This window comes from Strongylocentrotus purpuratus, unplaced genomic scaffold (genome assembly GCF_000002235.5).
Source record: "Strongylocentrotus purpuratus isolate Spur 01 unplaced genomic scaffold, Spur_5.0 spur5_scaffold_20, whole genome shotgun sequence".
In the NCBI taxonomy this organism is placed as follows: Eukaryota; Metazoa; Echinodermata; class Echinoidea; order Camarodonta; family Strongylocentrotidae; genus Strongylocentrotus; species Strongylocentrotus purpuratus.
Window position 1 is genome coordinate 37210593 of NW_022145606.1, and position 23760 is coordinate 37234352.

Sequence of the window (23760 nt, forward strand, 5' to 3'; positions counted from 1 at the left end):
TGCATGTATCTCTTTCAAAAAGTGTTTGAACTAATTAATCAGTTACATCATGACCACAATTCTGCTACCAAATAAAGAGAAGAAGTTACTGAAGAGAATACAAAACTTTCTGTATGTGTAACATTTTTCATGTTTATGTAAATTATGCAAATGTGCTTAAGGGTCTCCAATACCCCCACACCTACCCTACACACTAAGAAAAGATGGTGCAAGTATGCACATTTAGGGGTGCAAACCGATGCAACAATAACAGCACCTTTAGGGGTTAAATCCTGCACCCTTTAAAAGGGTGCCAGATTGAACCTTTAAGGGGAAAAGGTACCCTTTATGGTTTATTTCTGCACCTTGAGGGGTGCAAACCGATGCAACACTAGCAGTACCTTTAGGGGTTCAATCCTGCACCCTTTAAAAGGTGCAATCCTGCACCCATCATCGATGAATACTGGTAAAATTTGCTCGTACACAAATACATATTAAACATGCATGATGTTTCTTGGTTAGTAATCATATAATCAATATATCTATTGCTAAAACGTGAATGAAATTGTAACATGATCAGACAAAATAATCTATTCGTTAATGATTGCCAAAGGAAAATACAAATCACAAAATCATGCATATAGCTCCGTTTAGTCTCATATCTCAACGCCCCCTATCGTCGGAGTCAGCAGCCATACATGTTAGCCTATGTACGTTTTTTTTTTAATCGTTAAAAATTCATTTTTTGTTTAAACGAAAAGCACATCCACCCGACGTACGTTATCACTAGCTCTTTCATTGAAGCCCTCATGTCTCATTGACTTTTGAAAGTTCACCCACCGTAATTTTTCAAAATAGGTTGCAAGCTCGCCATTGCCTATAATACACATGTGAAACAAGTCGAACTTTGGACTCAGTCTGCCAAGTGATTGTAAGATTATATGTCAAGCACACGAAGGCTAAGAAGCATGAATTATCAATCATCGCTTCTGCTATGTGCATTATGTCCATTTTATCCAACCCCCACCGTAATTTTCCATTTAGTAAAAATAAACATTTTGCCGAGTTTAGCAAAAACATGAATATTCATGAACGGTCAGACAATACAGCCTTTTAGTACGTAACGTATAGTGAATGGGAATGGGCGATGATCCGTCCAGGAGGTAGAGGTCAGTGTTTTGTGCTGGCAATGTTCACGCGAGCGAAAATGAGACAATCGGAGCAATATGTTAAATGTATTTTTATGTGAACACGTGGAAAGTAATCATGAATATGCACTCAATATGCAAACTTTTAATTTGCACCCTTTTTTGGTCGATAGGGTTCATTTTTGTGGGAAGGGTGCAACATCTTATATTGCACCCTTTTTTAACCCCTTTTCCTTTAAAAGGATTCATTTTTATGTAAAGGGTGCAAACTCTTATTTTGCTTCCTTTTTTGCACCCTTTTTTCTTAGAGTGTACCTTTAATATATTTTTTTTAATTGACCTCTATTAACTTTGACCAACACCCTTCCCCGCACCCCTCCATATGGAAACGATTGCTTGTATTTGTCTCATAAAAGAAGTTGAACACAAACTGACTCCCACACGGTGTTGAGTGCTCAGGGGTCACAGGCCACAACCTTCATCGGGCAGGTAGTTCCATTATGTGAATGGGTAAATTAACTATTACAAAACTAGGGGACACATTACATTGACAATAGGGACACACATTGGTTTATTGTGCAGACTTACTTATTGACTTACTTATTGCATTCAACTATAAAACCAAAATGCATTTTGTATTCTAACATTTGGAGTACAAAGAATAATAACAGGTGAATGAAATGCATAAACACCACAAACACCTGGGGAGCAAGCATTCATAAATTTGAATACATATAGTTGATAAGCGACTCCGATGAAAGTTTAAAACCAAAATGAAATTTGCGTTCTGGCAATTGGAGTACAAAGAATGATAGGGTGAATGAAATGCTTCAACATCAACACAAACACCTGGGAAGCTAGAAAGCATCCATAAATTTGAATAATTTAGTTGATAAACGACTCCGCATGTGGACGTTTGTTGGAGCAAAAAGCAGTGGATTCTTAACAACACGAACCCATTTAACTGAATGTCGGAACGTTAATTAAATTTGGCGCGGTTTGGAAAATGCATCTTTCTACCCTGCGACCTTAATGGTACGATCCAGTAAATTAAAACAGTAAAATGGCTCTTATTTAAAAATTACTCATTAAATAAAACCCAAAACTTCAGTGATATCAGAAACAATATGTTAAATCTTACTTATAATTAAAAAAGATGTATAAACATTGTGAAAGTGTCGCATTTTACAATAAAAGACACCGATTTAGCAAAGATGACGTCATTAGTGTGCTTGCATCAGGGAATTCAAGGTCAAAAGGTCAATTCAGACACTGATAAGTTATTGGTCGAGCCTTTTTGTTTCCTTTATTCCGACAAAATTATACAATCAGTCAAAACAAGTTTAATACTAGAAGAAAGCTAACGATTAGTATTTTCATTAACCGCTTGCCCCAAAGTCGCTTGAACACAGTAAAACGAGTGAGAGCTTGCGAGAGCGGCCAAAGTGTGATTAAAACTCGCTATTTGCTCTTCTCCAACGCAAAAAGAGACGACATTGTGCTGGATAAATGTATTTTTTCCGACAAAAGTACAGAAAATGTTCATATGGTCTTTTTATATTATTATTTATGAAATGTTACCCGAATGACTCCCGGGCGCCCCAATGCTGGAAAGAAACGCACATTTTTAGAAAACTTCACTTTTTCATGGAAAAATGCTTATTTGTTCTATGCACGCAAGTCAGATTGAGCGGATGATACAACGTTTCCATATGCCCCCCCCCCCAAAGAAAAAAAAAAAAACTTTGACCTATTAACCTAAAATGTATTAAGTTATGATATTTACCATATGTCTGAACCGTTTTCTGGAAAGTTTGAAGTCAGTAGTCCTCATAATCTATTAAATATCGGGATATATCTATTTTGGCACAATTCATATTTTCAGAATACAAACGAAAAATCATCTCCGAACCTTTTGAATGTGATATCATCTTGTAGAAATTTAACTTTTTTCATATGACACGTGACACATGGTAAAATGATGTTTCGTTTAAAAGTAATCCCCATAATTGTTGTTACATATGGCGTGCGTTATTTTTGTAAATGGTCGCCATTTTCTTCAGCAGCATATTGTCAAGGTGGTCCACCTAGGAATTAGCCAACGCGGTGCCCTGAACACGTTGGAATCCAACAACTTTTTACAATATTCCATGTCTTAAGAACCTCCTTTGCTCCCTGGGTAATATATTAAAGCTTAGATCTAAAAGTATTCAAATAAAGACCATAGATCAGTCCACGTTTCTTTCGTGAGTTACGGAAAAAACACAAAATACATCAATTTTACAAGGGGTATGAATAATTTAGTTGTTAACTGTATATTTGTTTTAACTAAACTAAGGCAAAAAACTGAATGCCTTCTTACCCCCTTTCATGTGACATATATGTATTGATTGTAATTTACACTCCCGAAATGTCTAACGACTCCTTGAAAAAGAGGTACCTGTCATATACAATATGAAATTTGCTTTAATAGCAATGCTATTAAAAAAATAACAATGGTTAGTTTCTCTCTGATCTGGCGAATCAGCTGTATAAGAGGCTATTAAAGGCAAGCAAAGGAGCAGATATTGTCTCCATGACTACACGAAGAACGCAATGAGAACCGCTCTGCTTACCTCTGTCATTCTTAGGGTGTTTTGATCACTGTCCTCTATTTCAGTTAAAAATGTTCTCCACTTAACTGGCATCCGAACTTTCATATATGCTGAGTCCTCTACGAGTCCATCAATACGTTCTTGGATTTTGTTCACCTGCAAAATAAAATTTGATAACTTAGAGATAACCTGAAACATCCAAAACATTTATATACCTTTCCGAGACTTCTCTTTTCTTCTACACTTTATTGTTCTTACTGCCTGTGGTAAAACATGTTTACTGAATGTTATTAGTGTGTTAATGATTATCTGCTGATGTGTGAAAAATCTATTGTCGCTGGAAATAAACTTCAAAATCATCTGAAAGGTAGTCATTGAAACAACCAAGCAGGAAACTGATATCGTAATCAATGAAATAAAAGTGCAGCCTTTCAAAGTAATATTATTACGTTTACTAACGGTACTGCTACTACTTCTTTTATTACAACTACTTCTTCTTGTACTACTACTACTATTACCAATGCTACGTCTCGTTCAACTATTAAACATATAAATAAGGAACAACAATGATGATTATAATGGTTTACTTTACCCTCACTACCTCAAAGTGTGCTTCCTAGGAGTGTTTGTAATGAGTACAGGGAAATTGCACGAAAATTCGCGAGCAAGGATACACTTGCAATTTTTGTTACTCCACAGAGTGTGGATGCCGGCGTGAATTGTGGGTGCAATATGGACTATTTTGACCGTGATGCTTAGGAATCACAGTGAGAATGGCCCCTATTCCAGTGATATACACATTGAAGGCTTTTGGTATTACCATGTGTTCGACTTCATGAAAAGACTTTTAATATGTCGTGAAAGGAACTCACTTAAGGGCCATTTACAAGGAATAACAAAAAAGGATAAGGAAAGGGAAGAAAAAGAAAGAGATGAACCAAACAAAATGATTTCATATTTAACAATTACACAATACAATTTTTGCGTTTTTTTGTTTTCGGTGTTTATAGATGAAGAATGAGATAAAAAGGTAATATAAAAATGAATGAGAAAGAAGAAACCCTGGTGATTGAGAAGGTTTTGTGCAGACCTTAAATATTGAAGGAAAGATAAAACTTTTGTTTTCTGTAGAGTCTTTATAAAAGCGATTTTCAAATTATTTTACCGTAAGCCTTCAATCTTGAACATTCACATAGTGGAAAGTGGAAACCTACAAAGAGCATCTGATAAAGATGAAATCGCAAACTACAGTGCGCCTCAATAACAAAGAAACAGTTGGAAATGCCCCAATTCCCCCATTTAACTACTCCAGCAGGGAAAACCGTGATGTCTGTGTAGAGCTTAAGGTCTCTTTTATCACCTTCCACCAAAGAGGAAAAACATTTCCCGCGCCAATGAGAACAAGCCACTTTTGTGAAAAACGGTAAAAAATCCAGACTTGATACGAAATTGTGTCTGGTCTGGCTGGTATCCACAAAGTTGAGAGTCAAGAATCGTGAAAGGCTTAGAAATTTTCATATTCTGATCATTATAAAAGAGATTTTATAAAAGGATATGCTATATTAAACCTCTGCATGCGATGGGATATCCTACCAGGCATGATTGAGTAATCGACTACTTTTTAATACAATTCAATATGGCATTACACTTTTGCAAAGAAATATACCCAATGATCTGAGGATGGACCATATAGAAATATTCAGTTTTTTAATATCTATTTTATTTATATATTTATTTCTAATCTTTTGTCAGGGTAGCCCATATTTAAATCAACAAGCATAACTTTTTTATACAGACCAGTTAAAATGAAATTCCATAGTACATTTAGAAAGATAAGACACAGCAATACTAGACGTGGCTCAAACGAATACTCGTTTGCAAAAAAAAACATATATCATTAACCTAGTTCAACTGTAATGCCAATAGGAAAATATTGATTAAGTGGCAATTATGTGAATAAATCATGTTAATATACAGAACATGCACAAAGTGTATGTTCGGCTAAGCCATTCACAAATTACAACTTATTTCATGACCTTTACTATTTGTTCAATGGAGCAATGCAACATGTTCTTGTCCCATTTTTGGCCAACTTCACCTAGGTGGAAGTGGGTACGTGGCAATGTTTGGATAATAATAATTGCAGGACCTGCATGAAGAGCAATATCAATACTGATCAGCCTAAATAAGACGAAATTACTGTCATAATTATTATCATAATAATAATAATAAAGAATAAAACTGCAAAAAAAGTTTGTTTTCATTTGAAATCTAAACTCCGTTATCTTTCCATGGGTATGATAATCTTTTGGGGGAGATAACTTTTCAACTGCAAATTGCTTTTGAGATGGACTAGGGCTACAATTGTAAAGCGCATGGTAATATCACCTCATGTAAATATCATCATTGGGCAATAACTTACTTCAGAGTTTTGAGAAAATTGATTGTCAATCCCAAGCATGGGAGAGAGAACTTGCTTCCAATAGGGGTTGGATCCTAACCGGTCCTTCAGTTCTTGGAATTTGGCCGTGACCTTTGTAGAAATGAAATGTGTTGGTAAATGTGCCATATATTTAATTTGTACTAGGAAGTCTTCTCTCTCTCTCTCTCTCTCTATTTTAAATAGTGGATATCACGCGATATGATATACAGTGCGTCCCAGAAGAAACGAAACCGAGAATAAATGACACATGTGTAACTGTACTCCGTGTCGTTGACGATCAGCCATGCATCAAGTCTTTCGTCTCCTCTGTGCATGGCTGATAGTCAAAGAAATTGAGTTAACTCTTTTGTCAACTCTGTTTGTTGCTATGGCAGGCAACCAATACGAAAATTCGTTTAATCAAATTATGGAAATGCAAGCATTACTTTAAACAAACATAACCTTTTTTTTCTTGGCTCATTTTTCCTGATTGAGGTGTCATTTGAAAGGACAGAAAATGAATTGTCTAGAAATGTGATTTTTCTCTCCGAAATTCAAATACCGCCCGCCAAATGACCTTTTTGGTATCCTGTATTCAAATTGTTTTTAATCACTCATGCGTGAAATATGCGTCATACGAGTTGCATCAAATGAAAGAGGAGGATCTAAGCTTCACAAATGTGTGTCATTTATTAATTATAAATGTGATTAAATTATGATAATAAATCGATAATTCTCGGTTTCGTTTTTACTGGGAAGCACTGTATAACAGTTAAAATAATGGCAATTGATATCAAGCTTCAATATTTACTTTAATATTTAAATAACTCACATTAACATTTTAAATTGAAATTCATGTAATTGTACCTAAAGGGATAGTTGAGTTCTGTTGCAGAGGGCGCTACACAAAATGATTTTTTTTTGGGGGGGAGATTTGAAAGAACATACAATCTAAAGGACAGAATCATTTTGTTTGATCAAAATCGGTTCAGAGACGGCTGAAATATCCATAAATATAACGATTTCTAATGTTTGTGTACCACCACGAATATTCCATAATTAGAAAAAGCCGTTGATAAAACGAAATAGCGCCTTTTACGTTGTATTTCAGCCAATGGCGATGTTGGCTTTCTTTGTTGGATTTTTTCGTGTTGGTTATATTAAGCCCAACCAGCCGACCCATGTATTGTTATTATTAATTAATTAATTAATTAACAGTCACCGTTTTTGTTTTAAGTGGAGCTGAATTGGTATGATCGTATTGGCTAAATTTCACACATGTTGGGGTCTAAAATTACCTTCATAGCAATTTTGGGTCTTCAAAAGGCACTAGAAATGTCATAGATAAGAATAAGAGAAAAACCATGCACTTTGAAGGCAATTGCGGTCTGAAGACATAACTCAACTATCCCTTTAAGTTATATACATGTAGTTCATGAGAGGAAGAAACCATCACTGAATTTTGTGATAGTAAATGAGTTGATGGTTGAGGTTCAGTTGCATCATATTCCAATTTCAGTAAATAATAATTTGTTTTGTTGGTATCATTATCATTGTATCATTCATTTGATTTCGCAATGATGCGTGATATTATTTTTATGAAGGTCGTTTGTTGTAAGCTTTATGAACCGTGACCTTCACCTCGCGTATAGGTAAGCAAGACTAAGTTTTTAGTTGTGTTTAAATTGTTATATTTGATGTCGTGGTGTAAACGAATCAGTATAACAATAGGCTTATGATATTGACTTGTTTATACCAGGATGTGAACGAAACATAGTAGCAATTTTATCAAATATAACAATTTAAACACTAACAAAAACTAAGCCTTGCTTACCTATACGCGGGGTGAAAGTGGGGTGAAGTTCACGGTTCATAATGAATTTTATCGCACGTAGGGCGATATAAATAGTTTACATTCATCAGTGACAGCACGCGTCAGGGCGGCTTCTCTTTTGGGATGAGCTTAAGCGGCATCTTGAGAGAAAACAATAACATGCCGACACCCTTTGTGTCAGCCGCGCAGTATATTTCATGTGCGCGTAGCTATAAACGGAATTTGTGCGAGGTATGTTTTGAATCTATATATGGAATTGTATTAGCCGGGATGTATTGGGTTCCCATGTTGTTGGCGTGAGAATTCTCATTCACTTTGCGGATTTTGTAGAGAATGGATGTAGACATTAATCGGTGGCAAATTAATTTACCCTCCACCACCCCAAATTTGATTTTCCACCTCCTTACCTTTTTCCAGCGTATTCGATAGTATGTTTTACTAATATTAAGTAGTCAGGAAGTGTGTCAAGTGATTAACATAACGGATTCCACCTCAGTCAAGTAAATCTTGATGTCGAAGCAATGCATGGCAGGTTGGGGCTTTCCTGCGAGATTTGTTTCCCGCTTTGCGGTTTTAGCAATTTTTCACCCTATCCTGGGATAAGGATCGGGACCTCCTTTGTCTCTGCACTAATGCCGGGTAGGCTTTATCGTCGCACTTAGGATGGCAAGTTCGAAAGAGGGCGTGCGATTCTTTATGTTAGGCCGAACTTGTCCATGGCGAGCGACGACGGGCCTTCCCGGGCTGGTGCGGAGTCGTTGGTGGTACCGATCATGGGGTTGTCATAGATTAACTATGACAACTCTTTGTCCAAGTTCCTTTTCCCCCTATATCTTGGGAAACTGTCATGTTTGCCTCTTTGCATCTATATGTATGTGTATGCGTATATATAAAGGTTAATATGTGTATTACACGCTGCTGCAAATTACCCCATGGGAAGGTGTTTTTGAGAATATGAATTGGATTATTTTAATTTTAATCCAATATCAATATTGGTTGGTTTCCGGTTGGGGCCTCGATGATAACAAGCATTCCGTCCTGTCGTTTGTTTATAACCTGTACCCGCCTGTAATTAGGCATCTGTTCGCCTGTTTAATGCAACTCTTTGCCTTCTTCGTATGCAGAGGGGTGTTATACGTATATCCTGTACTCACAGTTCCAAATGAGAAGGTAAACTCTGTTTGCCTGTTTAATGCAGGGAACAGTGTCGCCTTTTTAAGGGCTATGGGAGGTTGTACACAAGTTCTCGTCTGTTGGTGGCCCTGATGCAGAGAGTACTTTGGGTTGGACATGGTAGCTCCATGCTCCAGTGTTTTCAGGTGCAGATACTTGTATAAATTGATCAAAAGATTCGAAAGTAATACCCGGGTCCTTCACTGGGCCGGATTGGAGCAGTGTAACATTCAAAGTAAAAGTATTTTATATTCAGTTGGGAAAGTTTGTGTCGTAGTTGTTGCTATTGTCATGATGTTGATATTCAGGGTAACAAGATTCCATCCTCTATTAAATCTCAGGTACCCGCAAAAACGCATTCCGTTCATTTTGTTACTGTGAATGTAATGCCTGCCACCAATGACCTGTCTACATTGTCACTGTTACAGAAGCTGTTGATGATGAGAGATCAATACAGTAAAGAAACAAATCTCAGTCCTGACTCCAGATGCTGTCAATTTTGTCGTGAAATATCTAAAACCATTTCATTATTTAATTGAAAAATTTCATGTGAAGCCTTAAAGAACTTCGTAAATTAACAATACCATTACGTTACCCTTAACAAAAATCATCAAACAAGTCCAACTACTAATAAACGTATCATGCTTCTTTTATTCACAAAAATCTATGTTAACAATATCATGCTTGCAAATGCTATTATTTGTTTGATATGATATGAAGAATTGATATATTTCCTTTTTAAAGATAGCTTACCTTCTCCTCATTGATTAGCGGGCCCTCTTTACCCGCAAACGTTCCTATTAACAAGACCTTTGGTTCATGATGAGAATCTGGTACTGCATGGGTGTAGACTGACATCAACCAAAAATGTACCAAGTCCAGAATGGTACGATGTGTTCTTACAGCAGACCCTTTCAACTGAAATAGCAAATCAAAAGTTAATGTTGTAATTGTCGATTGCGGAATTTCTTTCGATTTGATCTGCTTATTTGTTCGGCGCCCAGTTGCCGAGCGAAATTTATTTCAGATTTAGTTAGAAGTAGTTGTTGATGGTTTCAGCTTTTTACAGTCGTCGCTGGTTAGGCTCAAGTTGCCACTTATGTATGACTTAGGTTACACATGAGGCTTGAGAACGGAATGAACACCACTTACTGGGTTTTGAGCATTTTCGGCATGATCTTCTTCGCGTGGTGCTCTATCACTCAGCTCAAGGTGTAGCGGGATAACAAGAATGTAAAGAGACCGCCACGACAGAAAAAGCTATACAATGTATGGAGAAAATGGTTGAAAATGGTTGACCATCTATATACACATGTATATTATACCTATGTGTGTACACTGTTGCCCACAACGCTGGCATAAATGTTGTTTTCAGAGAGATTACTCTGTTTATTTCTATTGAAATGCATCAGTAATGACCTTTGACCAGATGTCATGATGACACGATGAGTCCAATTTGCAGAGGTGAAATTATTTCATGTATAACATTTTATTGTGTTAAACATATCCTATTGTTTGGTTGTATAAGGGCATAGAGTCTGTATGCAAGAGGACCACATTTTAAGAATTGGCCGTACAATTTTCAACAAAATTGACACAGAAGTTCCCTAGGCTATGCCTCGTCCTTCGCCACTGACAATACACCAACGAGTGCTTGGATTCCGTCAGGATGGACACAAACAAGCCGATATTGCTGATATCTTGGAATATCAAAGAGTTGTGGGCAACCCATACTCGATAATAGTTGACTTCAGTGACTGAGCGAAACTTGAAAGTTCAATATGAGACATTTCTATGCGTGACATCTTCTCAAATATGTGTTTTCTTTAAAATGACCAAGGTTTAACATTAGACAAAAAGACAGTATTCATTGTTTTATGCCTCAAAATGCAATGTTAAGGTTAGCTTGGGTTTGATTTTCATTCTGAATTGTTTGGAAGACATTGATCTATAAAGATCTGAAATGACTTCTGAATAAATCATAGTGTCACAATCATTTCACGAAAAGATTTTTTAAAATAATTATTCTGTCTTTATGGGCAACAGTGTACGCATGTCAAATTTATACAAACATTACATTCATTTATGTTCAAAGGATTTTCAATTTTCAATTGCAGTCGTTAATTATTCTGATGAATATTCCACTAGCCAAGACTCGATTCCCTCCATGTTTGTACAGCACATGCTCATTTGAGATTTGTTTCGCATGATCAAATTCTTCACACTTACTTTAACCACAACACAGATTAGAGCAATTTTCTCATGAGCAAAAGTGGGATTACCTTTCTCACTCAATCTCTCTCTCACTCAGTATATATTGTTCTTCTCTTTTCTTATCCTCTCGTCCTCTCTCAACCTATGGGTCCTTATTAGTTCTCCTAGATTTTGCTCCTGTTGTCTTGAGGAGGTGTGTATGCTGATAATGATTTGTTTAAATGCATTTATTTGTGTATTTGTATTTTACAGTATCATTACACGAAGAAGAACTATGGGCCAACATTAGTTACACAACTTCTTTGTCAACGTAGTTGTATATATTGTGTCGAGTCTCCACCCCCTCCCTCTTCGCCCTCTTTATAACAAGCCCATAGACTTACTGGATGTGTGGTATAGAAAGTTTCCTGTCCTCCAAAGTCCCACATGCTGTAGGTTATACCAAGTGTTGATCGGTTGCTGCCTGATTTGGGGAAGCAAAAAATATAACAAATCTAAGTGCTGTTATGAAGATTAGCATTTTACAAATACACAGAACTGACCATTGGATAATTCAATTAGGTAATAAAGCTGTAATTATTACAAGAGTATGAATGGAATGTATTGCCGGCATTAAATGTAAGTGAGAAGTAAAGGTGGAACATAACATGTTGGTATTGTGACGTAGAGCGAGAGAAAAAGAGAGATAGAGATAAAAAGGAGTGGGTTAGACAGTGAGTAAGAGAAAAGGAGAACATACAGAACTACTCGTAAAGCTCTATATAATATTGAATTACAGATATTCGCCTAAAATTAATTTTGCATGCATTTCTCCACAATGCCGAATCATAACAAATTGAGGTTCTCCAAGGGTTTTATTTAGTATTATTGCCGTATATTTCAAACAATATATACTGCATAAGGTTTTTTTTCTTAAAGTTGATATTCTAAGACAATCCCAAATATTGAGATAATTACATCAATAGAAAGCTTTTAACACCCAGAATAACACTAAATGATGTCCAACTGACAAAAACAAGTTTAGAATGGTGAATTTATGCGAGGAAACTCTATCAAAATATCTAAGTCTGAAACCCTGAAGTGCATGTAGAGTCGGGCCTCTATCTGTGACGTCACGAACGGGACTCATGGGCTCAGTGAGAGTGAATGGCAGTGATATCCCTACGTAAATGCTATCCTGTCAGAGCTTAGATTTGTTGTTGTTAATGAGTATATTTGAATGAAGAATAACGAAGCAACATTTTCCAGTCGCTGATTTCTTTTTATATCCTCATATTCACCAATTTGGTAGAGATTTAAGACAAGTTTACTGCTTGGGAAACAAGGTTAAATCATGCACGTATGAATAGGCGGATGTATTATCTTGTCAACAGATAAGGTACAGGAGCAGTTTTGTAAAACGAATAAACCTAGAAGTATGATAGTACTTATCATAGATGTGTGTGACTGCCTCAAAAAAGGATACAGTACCAGTTAAACATTTTATGTTGTAAAATATCAAACTTGAACGAGATCATGCAAGCGCGCTTCCTCTATAATAATTATATTGACAACATCTAAAATTAGTGATCGAACGATATTCATCCGCGAGTGATGCGCTCTTGCATGAACGTTCGTAAAGCGAGCAGAATTGGGATGTAAGACCAGGCCGCTGCTCTAGGCGCGGCTTGCTAGTGCGCTAGTTATATTTTTATCGGCAATTGCAAGAGAATGAAAGCGACGTTACCAGCTAAGAAAAACAACTAACAAAGACCAAAGACCAGTGAATACCGGTGTCAGAATTGGAAGATCGCACAATGAATTAGAAGATGAAGGATCTCCAGGGCTAAGAAAGGCGAAAAACATGGGAAAAAAGAAAAAGAAACCATCGGGAGATCGCTCTATGGTAATGAACTGTGGGTCCACCAGACAGCTCCGTGCCTGGGCCGATTTCAACACCAAAACAAAAAATTACATGGTGAAAATATCGACTAATAGCACATCGTTGGCATGTATATGTCATGATTTTTAAAAGGGGAATTGATATTAATACTATGAAATATAAGGGGAAGGTAAAGAATTGTACATAGAATTATGATTTATTAGACTTTTCAGCCTTTGAAACAAAATAAGCAGAAAATCGTATCTCTCTGCACATGCTTTCTATGGAACATCCGGGTACGAGAATATACTCGTGCACCCCCTATGATCCTACTTATTGGATGTCATTTTGTTCATTGGCATCCATTCCATCAGAAAAAATATATCCCCAAGAAAAAAAAATCTCATTTAGACATTGTTTTTTTGCCTCTTATTTGAACATACCGGTATGTAAAAATTGTCATTTTTTTCGTTTTTTTTTGTTCACTTTCTTAGGGTTTGTGAATTATGTGATTACATTTTAGATATAACTCTAATCCCCACCAAATTAATAGACAATTTGTGTTAATCATACAACAATAGGTAGACAAAATTTTTTTAATATGTCTAATTGTCTTCAATTACTAATGATGTCATAAATTTGCATATACTTTGATATGCAAATGTCTGTCTCAAAATCTGTCAAAATCACCTGAAAGATGTATTTGGTCTGCTATTTTCATGAAATAAGTTTTCTAACCCCCTAATTTGGTGTAAAAATTAATAATTGATATGTTATTTGATGTTTCCCGCAAAAAAACAGTATTAGTCAACTTATGTGGACATTTTTCCCCCTTATTTGAAGATATGTAAGAATATAAGTTTTGCGTGTTTTGAACACTTTCTTAGGGTTTGTCAATTATGCCAGGAATTATGTGTTTAAATTTTACCGTTTCTCAGCAGATATAAATCTTATCTCCACCAAATTAATAAACAATCTTGTAATCAAGCAAAAATTGGTTGACAAATGTATTTTAATATATTTTATTATCTTCAATTATCAATGACATCATAAATTTGCATTTATTTTAATGTGCAAATTTCTGTCTCAAAACCTGTCAAAATCACCTGAAAGATGTATTTTGTCTGCTATTATCATGAAATAAGTTTCTCTAAACCCCTAATTTGGTGCAAAACTATTCACTGATATGTTATCTGATGTTTCCCGCAAACAATTCAGTATCAGTCAACTCGTATGCGCACCCCCTCCCCCCTGCATATTAAGATTAGTACATTCTGTATATATAATGTACATTAAATCCAGGTTGGATAGCATCTCCACTGGTACAGTCCACGAATCATCAAGTCTTGCCAGAGGTTTCACAAATTTGTTGCGTTGCTGCAACAGTTTGATTGGCTTGACTTTGCCAGTTCCTTTAAAGGCGCTTGTGGAGTCACAGCCTGAGAAAGCAGTAGTACAAGGAGTGCTGTGCAATATTCAGGGGGGGGGGGACTGCTTGGCAAAGTGAGTGACATCTGTGAGCCCCTGCTTGTTGCCTCTCCCTGTGTGGAAGAGTAATGTAATGTCTGGAGTGAAATGAGCGTAATGAAGCAATATTACAAATATATCGCTCTCTAGGCTTTGGATCTGCACATGATCATAACCTTGCTCCTTTACCGTATTGGCAGTAAAGGATCAGGCGTGATTCTGTGTCTTCTTGGGTTGAGTTGAGAGATGGAATCTCAGAACGCAGTGTCTTTCTCGCATTCTGAGAAATGAGCAGTTGGCTTTCTCCTTCTTTGATGAATATCATCTTTTTCCCGTACAGCCTCTTAGCTTGGCTTTAAGCCATGTCGTGCTTACTCCAGACATCCAGAAGAACTTGAATAAGTTGTTTCTTATTCTCATCATTCGTTAGGAACTACTTCCAGTCAGATGGTCTTTTGGTCTTGCCTCCTTTAATCTTCCTCTTCTCTGCGCACCCACGTCGTGTCCGTTCACTTGACTTCACAGAGTCTGGCTTGTACATGTCTGTGCTGAAGATGACATCGCATTTGGACGATACTATGGTCTTGCTAGTGGGTGGAGGTTGCGAGTTCTAAACATCCTTCAGGAGATAGTGTAGGCCATTAAATCACATGGAAAGTGCCAATCAACACAATGTGTTTCCTTCATTTTAAGGATGACTCCAAATGAGAGGATATGCCTTCATGCACACGCCAAAGTCAAATGAATTTGACACAGTCTTGGCCTACCTCGCGGCTTGCTTCTTCTGTAGCTCCCAGGCACTCTTGGATTGTATCGAATTCTGTTATGGGATATTTTATTACAGGATATTAATTTATGGTCGTCACATTTGAAGGCACCTTCCATGTTACTGAGACACATCCAGCCCAACCTAGAAGCTCTTGACCTGTCTCTCCACTACTTTTTCGGACAAGCATCCACGCAACATCATTTTTGGCACATTGTTTGAATGCTTTATATCGGTTGACATAGCAAGGTGGAAGAGGTCCTTCATGTTCAATGGCCAAGGAACTTTTTTTGGTTCTTGTACGTGCTACTGAGGGTACCGTGCTATTTGAAGATTCAACTGTCTCATTATTAGAAATCCCCTGCAGCATTATCCCATGGGCTGTGTGGACAGACCCAGAACCACTTAAGCTTGAAATGTATTGGTCAAAATTTTCAACGTCTGAATGGAAGACTGATGGCTCCACGGGATGGCGGACTACCTGTCTAGATATAATACTGGAAGTCTGCTGTAGCGCATGAGTGTCATCAATTGAGCACTGCGCAAGAGATGTCTCAGAGTCATCTATACCACAATATGCTTGGACATTTTCCACTTTCCATTTGTGGCCGCCCTATATTTATCTTGCCCAAGAGATATGACAAGTCTAGTCACTCTTTGTGATGGACGAGATGGATTTCCACTCAGCAAAAGGTTCAGAAACTTCTCTAGCTCAGTGGGAATCTGGTCATCTGTCATGCAATGGCTTCTGCGTTTGAGGGCTAGGGAATAGCTTTAGACTCTTCAAATGCACTGCTAATCATTCCGCGGAGGAAAAGTGCTGCATCAGAAATTGTATCAACAGAATGAAGCTCATGAGTATTAAGTATTGCCATGTCTAGACTCATTCCAGTACTATTAACCAAAAAGTTTTCAAACTTTCCCTTAGCGCTTACTTTACAAAGGGATAGTTAACCCTTATACATGTATGCTCCATGCTGTTTAAACTGACCTTTCAGCTTACCTGCTCTGTACTTAGGGTTAGCAAATGGAGTGTCCTTTAGTTTATCTTTGTACTTCTCACATAGGTCACTCAGTCTCAAAACCTTACACCTACCTGCTATTTCATCATCTACAAATCTACATAATGCTGGCAAATGCTTTCTTGTGGGTTTCTTCCATTGTTCTCTGTTTAGGTACTTCGTCGTACTTGCTACTTCTCCATTTATCTGGTTTATAGTTCACAACATATTTCGACAGCTATTTTGATATGCTGTTTCTGCAGCAAACAGATCGACTCCCAGGATGTTCAAATGTAGGTCTTCATCACCAACTCTCTTCGCAGCATCTACAACATTTTGCTACCCACCAAAATCTAACATTGATGTACTTTATGTTGTCTTAGAGCTTTTCACTTTGATTGATTTGGGGTCTTCCTTTTTACAAAAGATAAAATCAGTAATGCTAAATATATTACTCATTGCGGATATAGTATCGAAAATAATATCGCTAGTGATATTCGTTTGTCTCGCAATTTGGTCAATAAGGAATCTAAAAGATCACGACGTTTCGTATGCTACTGCGATACTTCGTCAGGTGATAAAAACTACTGTAAGCAAGGGTCTTTTATACTCTACGGGAGGACTCTACGGGAGGTTTGAAGCTGACTTCACCAATTTACGACCAGGGTGGACGGGATGTTGAAGGTTCTGTGGCATCAGATAAGGTCCCTGGCAGTCGATTGAGATTCGTGGTAAAAAGTTGGTAGCACTCTCGATGATAATCGTGCACATCTGAAATGTCTTCAAGAACGAGGTTGCCTGCTTCTTACATTGCTCATTGTGTCAAGTTGGTTGAAATTTGTGAAATTGTACCCCGTATACGTTTGTTCATTCGTTTTTTATTAACAACAAACCAAATGTTATAGCATATCAGGGGATTAATGACCAACTGTTGAATAAGTTGGCTTTGTCTGATACTATAAAATGAAACAATATTTAATGTATACTGTATTGAATTTATAAACATAATAGGAATATAAACTAGAAATGCAATCGTGTCACAACGATGTGCGTGCAATGACGCCATGTTTCTACGTGTCAAACGAAGGAGCTACTCTCGGACTATCCAGAGCAATATGTAAGAAGTCTGATAGTGGAGATAGTTAGGGCGAAAGAAAGGTCACCAAAACGGAAAAAATGGTGCCTGGACGGTCACGCATGAGGGTTTCTGGAGAACGAAGAATTGAGTGACCTTGAAAGAATGCTAGAGACTACGCCTACGAATTTTGAAGGGAATTGGAGTAGAGGAAGGGATCTAGAAAGGGCTCGCAAGCACAGCATGCAAAACCAATAGGACTTGGTGCATGATGAACATGTTGCGACGCGTGCTTTGGCACGAACGGCCGCCCATACTAACACAACCGAATAACAGTCTTAAAAAATGACGTCATGGCCGAAGCGTGTTATAATAGGGCGGAAACTCGGCGGAATTCGTATAGTGACCCTTGTTCAAATGCGTTTTACTCACAATTTTCTGCGTGAACATATACCATACTTGGTATTATTCGAAAGGACACTTCAGTGCGGTCAGTTTGAAACCATTGTCATCTGCGCAAAACGTACTGTACGTATCAAACGCGCTATTACGTAAAGCATAGTAAATTCATCATTTTTGGCGATAACTTGGCGAAGAGGGCATTAAAATTTACTAAACTTAGCAGACAGTTGTCACGTATATGGATACATGTGTCTGCCAAGTGTCATTGATGTAGGTATAAAGATCGTCATTTTAGAGCAAGTTGAAGTTATTTCTCAATTTTCTTGAAAATGGCGAATTTGGAGGGCAATTTTCTCAAATTTGGTCAGTAATGGGGTATATAATTTTGTATATGGCTGGAAAGGGCATATCTTCAAGTATCTAAATCCAAAAAAGGGTACGGGTTTGCCAAGCCATTATGGAGATACGGCCACAGAGAGAAAGCCAATTCCCAGAACTTTAGAGGGCGCTATTTATGTTGTGCAAAGCCATTGGAGCGTGAAATATGGCATGGCTATGTGCAATTATGAGATAAAGATACTGTGAGATTTAAATACAAAACGGAATTTATATGAGAAAGTTATGGCAGTTTTAGATTATTTAGGGGTCAATTTTTCAAGAATTTGAGAGATTTTTGACTGAGACGGTTTCAGATTTAAATTTTGAGTATGAAGATGGCATTTTGAAGGGCAGGTTATACATCGCAGGTTAAAGAACATTTCTTAGACTATCTAGAGGAATTTGTTAGAAGTTTGTAGGATCTAGGATAGTGGAGATAGGAAGGAAGATAGAAAGGCCTTAAAATGGACCAGAAACGGACAAAATGGCGCCTGGACGTTTACGCATGAGTGATTTCAGAAAACGAAAAAGTAGGTGACCTAGATTGGATATCAGAGATTACGCCTACGAAGTTTGAAAGGAATTGAGCAAGAGAAAAGGACCTAGATAGGAATAACAAGCACTACGTGCAAAGCGAATGGGATTCCGGACGACAAGAAGAAGAACGAAGAATACTAGAAATGCAATCGTGTCACAACGATGTGCGTGCAATGACGCCGTGTTTCTACATGTCAAACGAAAGAGCTTCTCTCGGACTATCCAGAGCAATTTGCACGAAGTCTGTAGCTTCTGTGATATTGGAGATAGGTAGGGCGAAAGAAAGGCATCAACAGTGACCTTGATGGGATGGTACTATGCCTACGAAGTTTGAAAGAAATTGGGATAGGGGAAAGAACCTAGAAAGGGCTCGCAAGCACTGCGTGCACAAACCAATGGGATTTGGTGCATGTTTGACATTGCAATCAAGTTCGTTGTGGGGGCCAAAAGCGTGAACCCGATATGCCCCATAGACAATGCGTGTAATGAATGGGCGGAAAACGTGCAGGATCTGTATTATGGCCGGAGTTAAATTGTTTTTTCTCTCTCTCTTTACGTCTCTTTATGGGCCGTATTTGGTATCATTAGAAAGAGAATTTCATGGTTGTTATTGTAAACCACTCTCTTTTTTTCTATGATAATCCTATCGAAACACGTGATGTAAAATAGATGTATAGGACAAAATGGCGTCTTAAATGGCCCCCTTGACCAATTTCAAAAATCCGGCCAAGAGGTGCCCTGCGTATTGGAACTCGCCATGTCACTGCAAATTTTCAAGGAAAAAAGGGACGTTTAAGGGGCGAAAAGCAGTCTGAAAAAATGACGTCATAGCCGAAACGTGTTAGGTTCGGGCGGAAACTCGGCGGAATTCGTGTAGTGATCTTTGTTCAAATGCGATTTACTCACAATTTTCTGTGTGAACATATATAATACTTGGTATCATCCGAAAGGGCTCTTCATTGCGGTCAGTTTGACACCATTGTTAACTGCGCTCAATGTATTGCGCGCATTGAACGCGCTATTACGTAATCCATAGTAAATTCATCATTTTGGGCGATAACTTTGCGCTGACATATTCGAATTTTACCAAACTTAGTAAACAGTTGTCACGTATATGGATACATATGTCTGCAAAGTTTCATTGATGTAGGTATAACGATCGCCATTTTAGAGCAAGTTGAAGTTATTTCTCAATTTTCTTGAAAATGGCGAATTTGGAGGGCAATTTTCTCAAATTTGGTCAGTGATAGGGTATATAATTTTGTATATGGGTGGAAAGGGCATATCTTCAAGTATCTAAATCCAAAAAAGGGTACGGGTTTGCCAAGCCATTATGGAGATACGGCCACAGAGAGAAAGCCAATTCCCAGAACTTTAGAGGGCGCTATTTATGTTATGCAAAGCCATTGGAGCGTGAAATTTGGCAGGCTATGTGCAATTATGAGATAAAGATACTGTAAGATTTAAATACAAAACGGAATTTATATGAGAAAGTTATGGCAGTTTTAGATTATTTAGGGGTCCATTTTTCAAGAACTTGAGAGATTTTTGACGGAGTCGGTTTTAGATTTGAATTTCGAGTATGAAGATGGCATTTTGAAGGTCAAGTCATGTGTCGCAGATGAAAGAACATCTCTCAGACTATCTAGAGGAATTTGTTAGAAGTTTGTAGGATCTGTGATAGTGGAGATAGGAAGGAAGAAAGAAAGGCCTTAAAATGGACCAGAAACGGACAAAATGGCGCCTGGACGGTCATGCATGAGTGATTTTGAAAATCGAAAAAGTAGGTGACCTTGATGAGATGCTAGAGATGATGCCTACGAAATTTGAAAGGAAAAGGACATGAGGAAAGCACCTAACTAGGAATAACAAGCATCATGTGCAAAACGAATGCGATTTTCTGACGAGGAATATAAGGAGGAAAATATTAATGGGGCAGAATGTGAACGAAAACAAGGCAATGACGAAGGTTCGTCATTGCAATTAATAAGAAGAATGTGAACGAAAACAAGGCAATGACGAAGGTCGTCATTGCAATCATCCTACAAACAGTGAAAGAAGATCACAGTCATTCTACATTAACTTCACAATAACAAAGGAAAGCTGTACAGAGTACTTCCCTTTATAACAAAGGAAAGCTGTACAGAGTACTTCCCTTTATGAAAGTACATCGCATTTCAAATAGTGTGCATATGTTACGTGTATTTTCTGGAGAACTTGAATTTGATTTGATTTTGTTTGATGTTAACAAATTAGCCCCAGCAGTAATTCAAATACTGCTTGGTGAGCTTTTTTTTAACAGGAACTTTAAAGCTCATCAGTACTAGTGTAAAGGAGGGATTAGACCACACTGCAAGGTCACTGGACAGATGGTTATCTCATCAACTCAGCTTTCTAATAACATAAGAAAAATAGGATCATGGGGGACCAATGGTCACCGATTAGGCATTGTTTGTTATATAGAGGGCGCAAGTAGCTACACGTAGTGCAGTGGGCCTATAATTGAATGTACATTATATATACAGAATGTATTAATCGTAATATGGGGGGGGGGGGGGGGAGGGGGATACAAGTTGACTGATAAGGAAAAACAAATTGCGAGAAACATCAGATAACATATCAATGAATAATTTTACACCAAATTAGGGGGCTACAAAACTTATTTCATGATAATAGCAGACAAAATACAACTTTCAGGTGATTTTGACAGGTTTTGAGAAAAAAAATTGCCAATCTAAATATATGCAAATTTATGACGTCATTAATAATTGAAGACAATAAAAAAAATTAAAATAATGTTGTCTACCTATTGTTGTATGATTTACAAAGATTGTTTATTTATTCAGAGGAGATTATACTTATATCTGCTGAGAAACAGGGTAAAATGTAAGCACATAATTCACAAACCCTAAGAAAGTGTGCAAAACACGAAAAACTAACATTTTTACATATGTTCAAATTAGGTGCAAACAAAATTTGTCTAAATGATTTTTTTTCTTAGGAACATCTTTTTCTGATAAAATGGATTCCAATGAACTTAATGAAACCCAAGAAGTAGGATTATAGGAGGGATGCACGGTAGCCTCCTCTTGCCCACAGACTATAAATAGAATTTAAACAAAATCATAATAATTATTTTTAAAAAGTAAATATGCAATTTATTCCCACATTTAGAAAAATCTTGTATGAGCTTTTTAAATTCAATAGTTTGTGTTTAGCTTTGCCCGTCCAATTTAATAATGTTGTCATGATTCATTGGCTAAGCAATGGCCTCGTTACTGTGAGCCCCCAGGATCAAAACCGTGTCGATGTGCTATATTAGTGCCCTTTTATGAGGCATTAATCCCCATTACTGTCAATTATGACTTAAGGACGTAGGTTGATTAGCATTGTAGCACACACATGCTTTAGCAGTCACGCAATACAAACACTCCCCAATTGTCATTCAATAAAATCTGAGAATGTACTGTATACTATTATCTAGATCAATTAGGAATAAATCATTGTCAAAATCATTCAATAAATTGGGGTAAAAATCATTATTCCACCATTATGACCAACAGTGTATAATGACGTTTCCTACAAGCCATAGTGAAGCTAAAACTAATTGTTTTAATTTGTGTAATAACGTTAGATCCTTTTCACCAAAATGAAACCATGTCCGGGGTTTAGAATGAAACCATGTCCGAAGTTTAGAATAAATAAACATATCACACTGTAACAATGATGCTGGTAAATTAGGAGAAGTGGAGACGACGAAATAGGAACTACAATTGTGTGCATTGTTATAGGACGTCGTCTACTTATGCTAAGTCAGGTCCTTGAGTGACGTCACAAATCCTGGCAGTGGCAGTGTTTGGAAATATCTTCAAGTCCAGAAATGGAGCGGCGTTTTTAAAATGTTAAAATTGATGATAATCATTACTTGAAATGTTTCAAAACTCTGACATTTTGATAAACTTATCCGATCTAACCTTCCCTTATGCACAGGCCCTATTCTGTTTTTCATAGCACTAAAGGCGTTGCCGGCTTGCTTAATTATTTACTTATGCTTAATGTCTGAGGCATACGCACTATAATAATGTATTATAGATCGAGTACTATCGGCGGAAAATTGTTTGTAGATTGTGTTAGTATACAAATATACACTGCCTTGAGAGGTTCTGGTTAAGACTATGCGCAAGAGGTGACTCCAATAGTACTATTTGCTGAGGGGCGCAGCCCCGAAGCAAATGGTACTTTTTGAGTCACCGAGGCCCATAGTTTAACCAGTACCTCTAATAGAAGGCATGGTATATTTGTTTTATATCCTGCCAAAAAAAAAAAATAATAAAAAAAAAACAAACAAAAAAAACATTTTTTGGAAAAAAAAATTTAGAACAAAAAAAATGTCAATTTTTATTGAAAAAGATTTAAAATATTTTGTTTTCATTAATTTAAGATTTGAAGAAAAAAATTGATTCAATTAAAAAAAAAAAAAAACTTTTTTTTTCAACTCCCAAATAGTAAACCAAAATAGTACTCTCATATAGTACTTTCTAAAAATAGGTCAAATATTTTTGGTCATGTGACGAGATCGCAACCAATCAAAAGCCAACAAATTTTTGATGCAGGATATAATGTCGACTATAACAAGGGCCTGGTGATCAAGGGGCAAATCACATCGGCTTGCTCTCTTGATGAAATAGATGAAAAAGGTCACATTTGGGCAAGAGACGTCAGTACCTTTTCAACTGCGCCTTTTCGCCTTTGTGTCCATTAACACAAATACTGTTAACAAACACACCCAGGATATGGAAGAGGCGTCCACTTTGTTATCCGTGGAGCTGACAGCTGGAAATAGAGCATTAAGGAATACATCCGTTACACGTATCTCAAAGCTCTTTCAATTCTGGATATGCTAGCGATC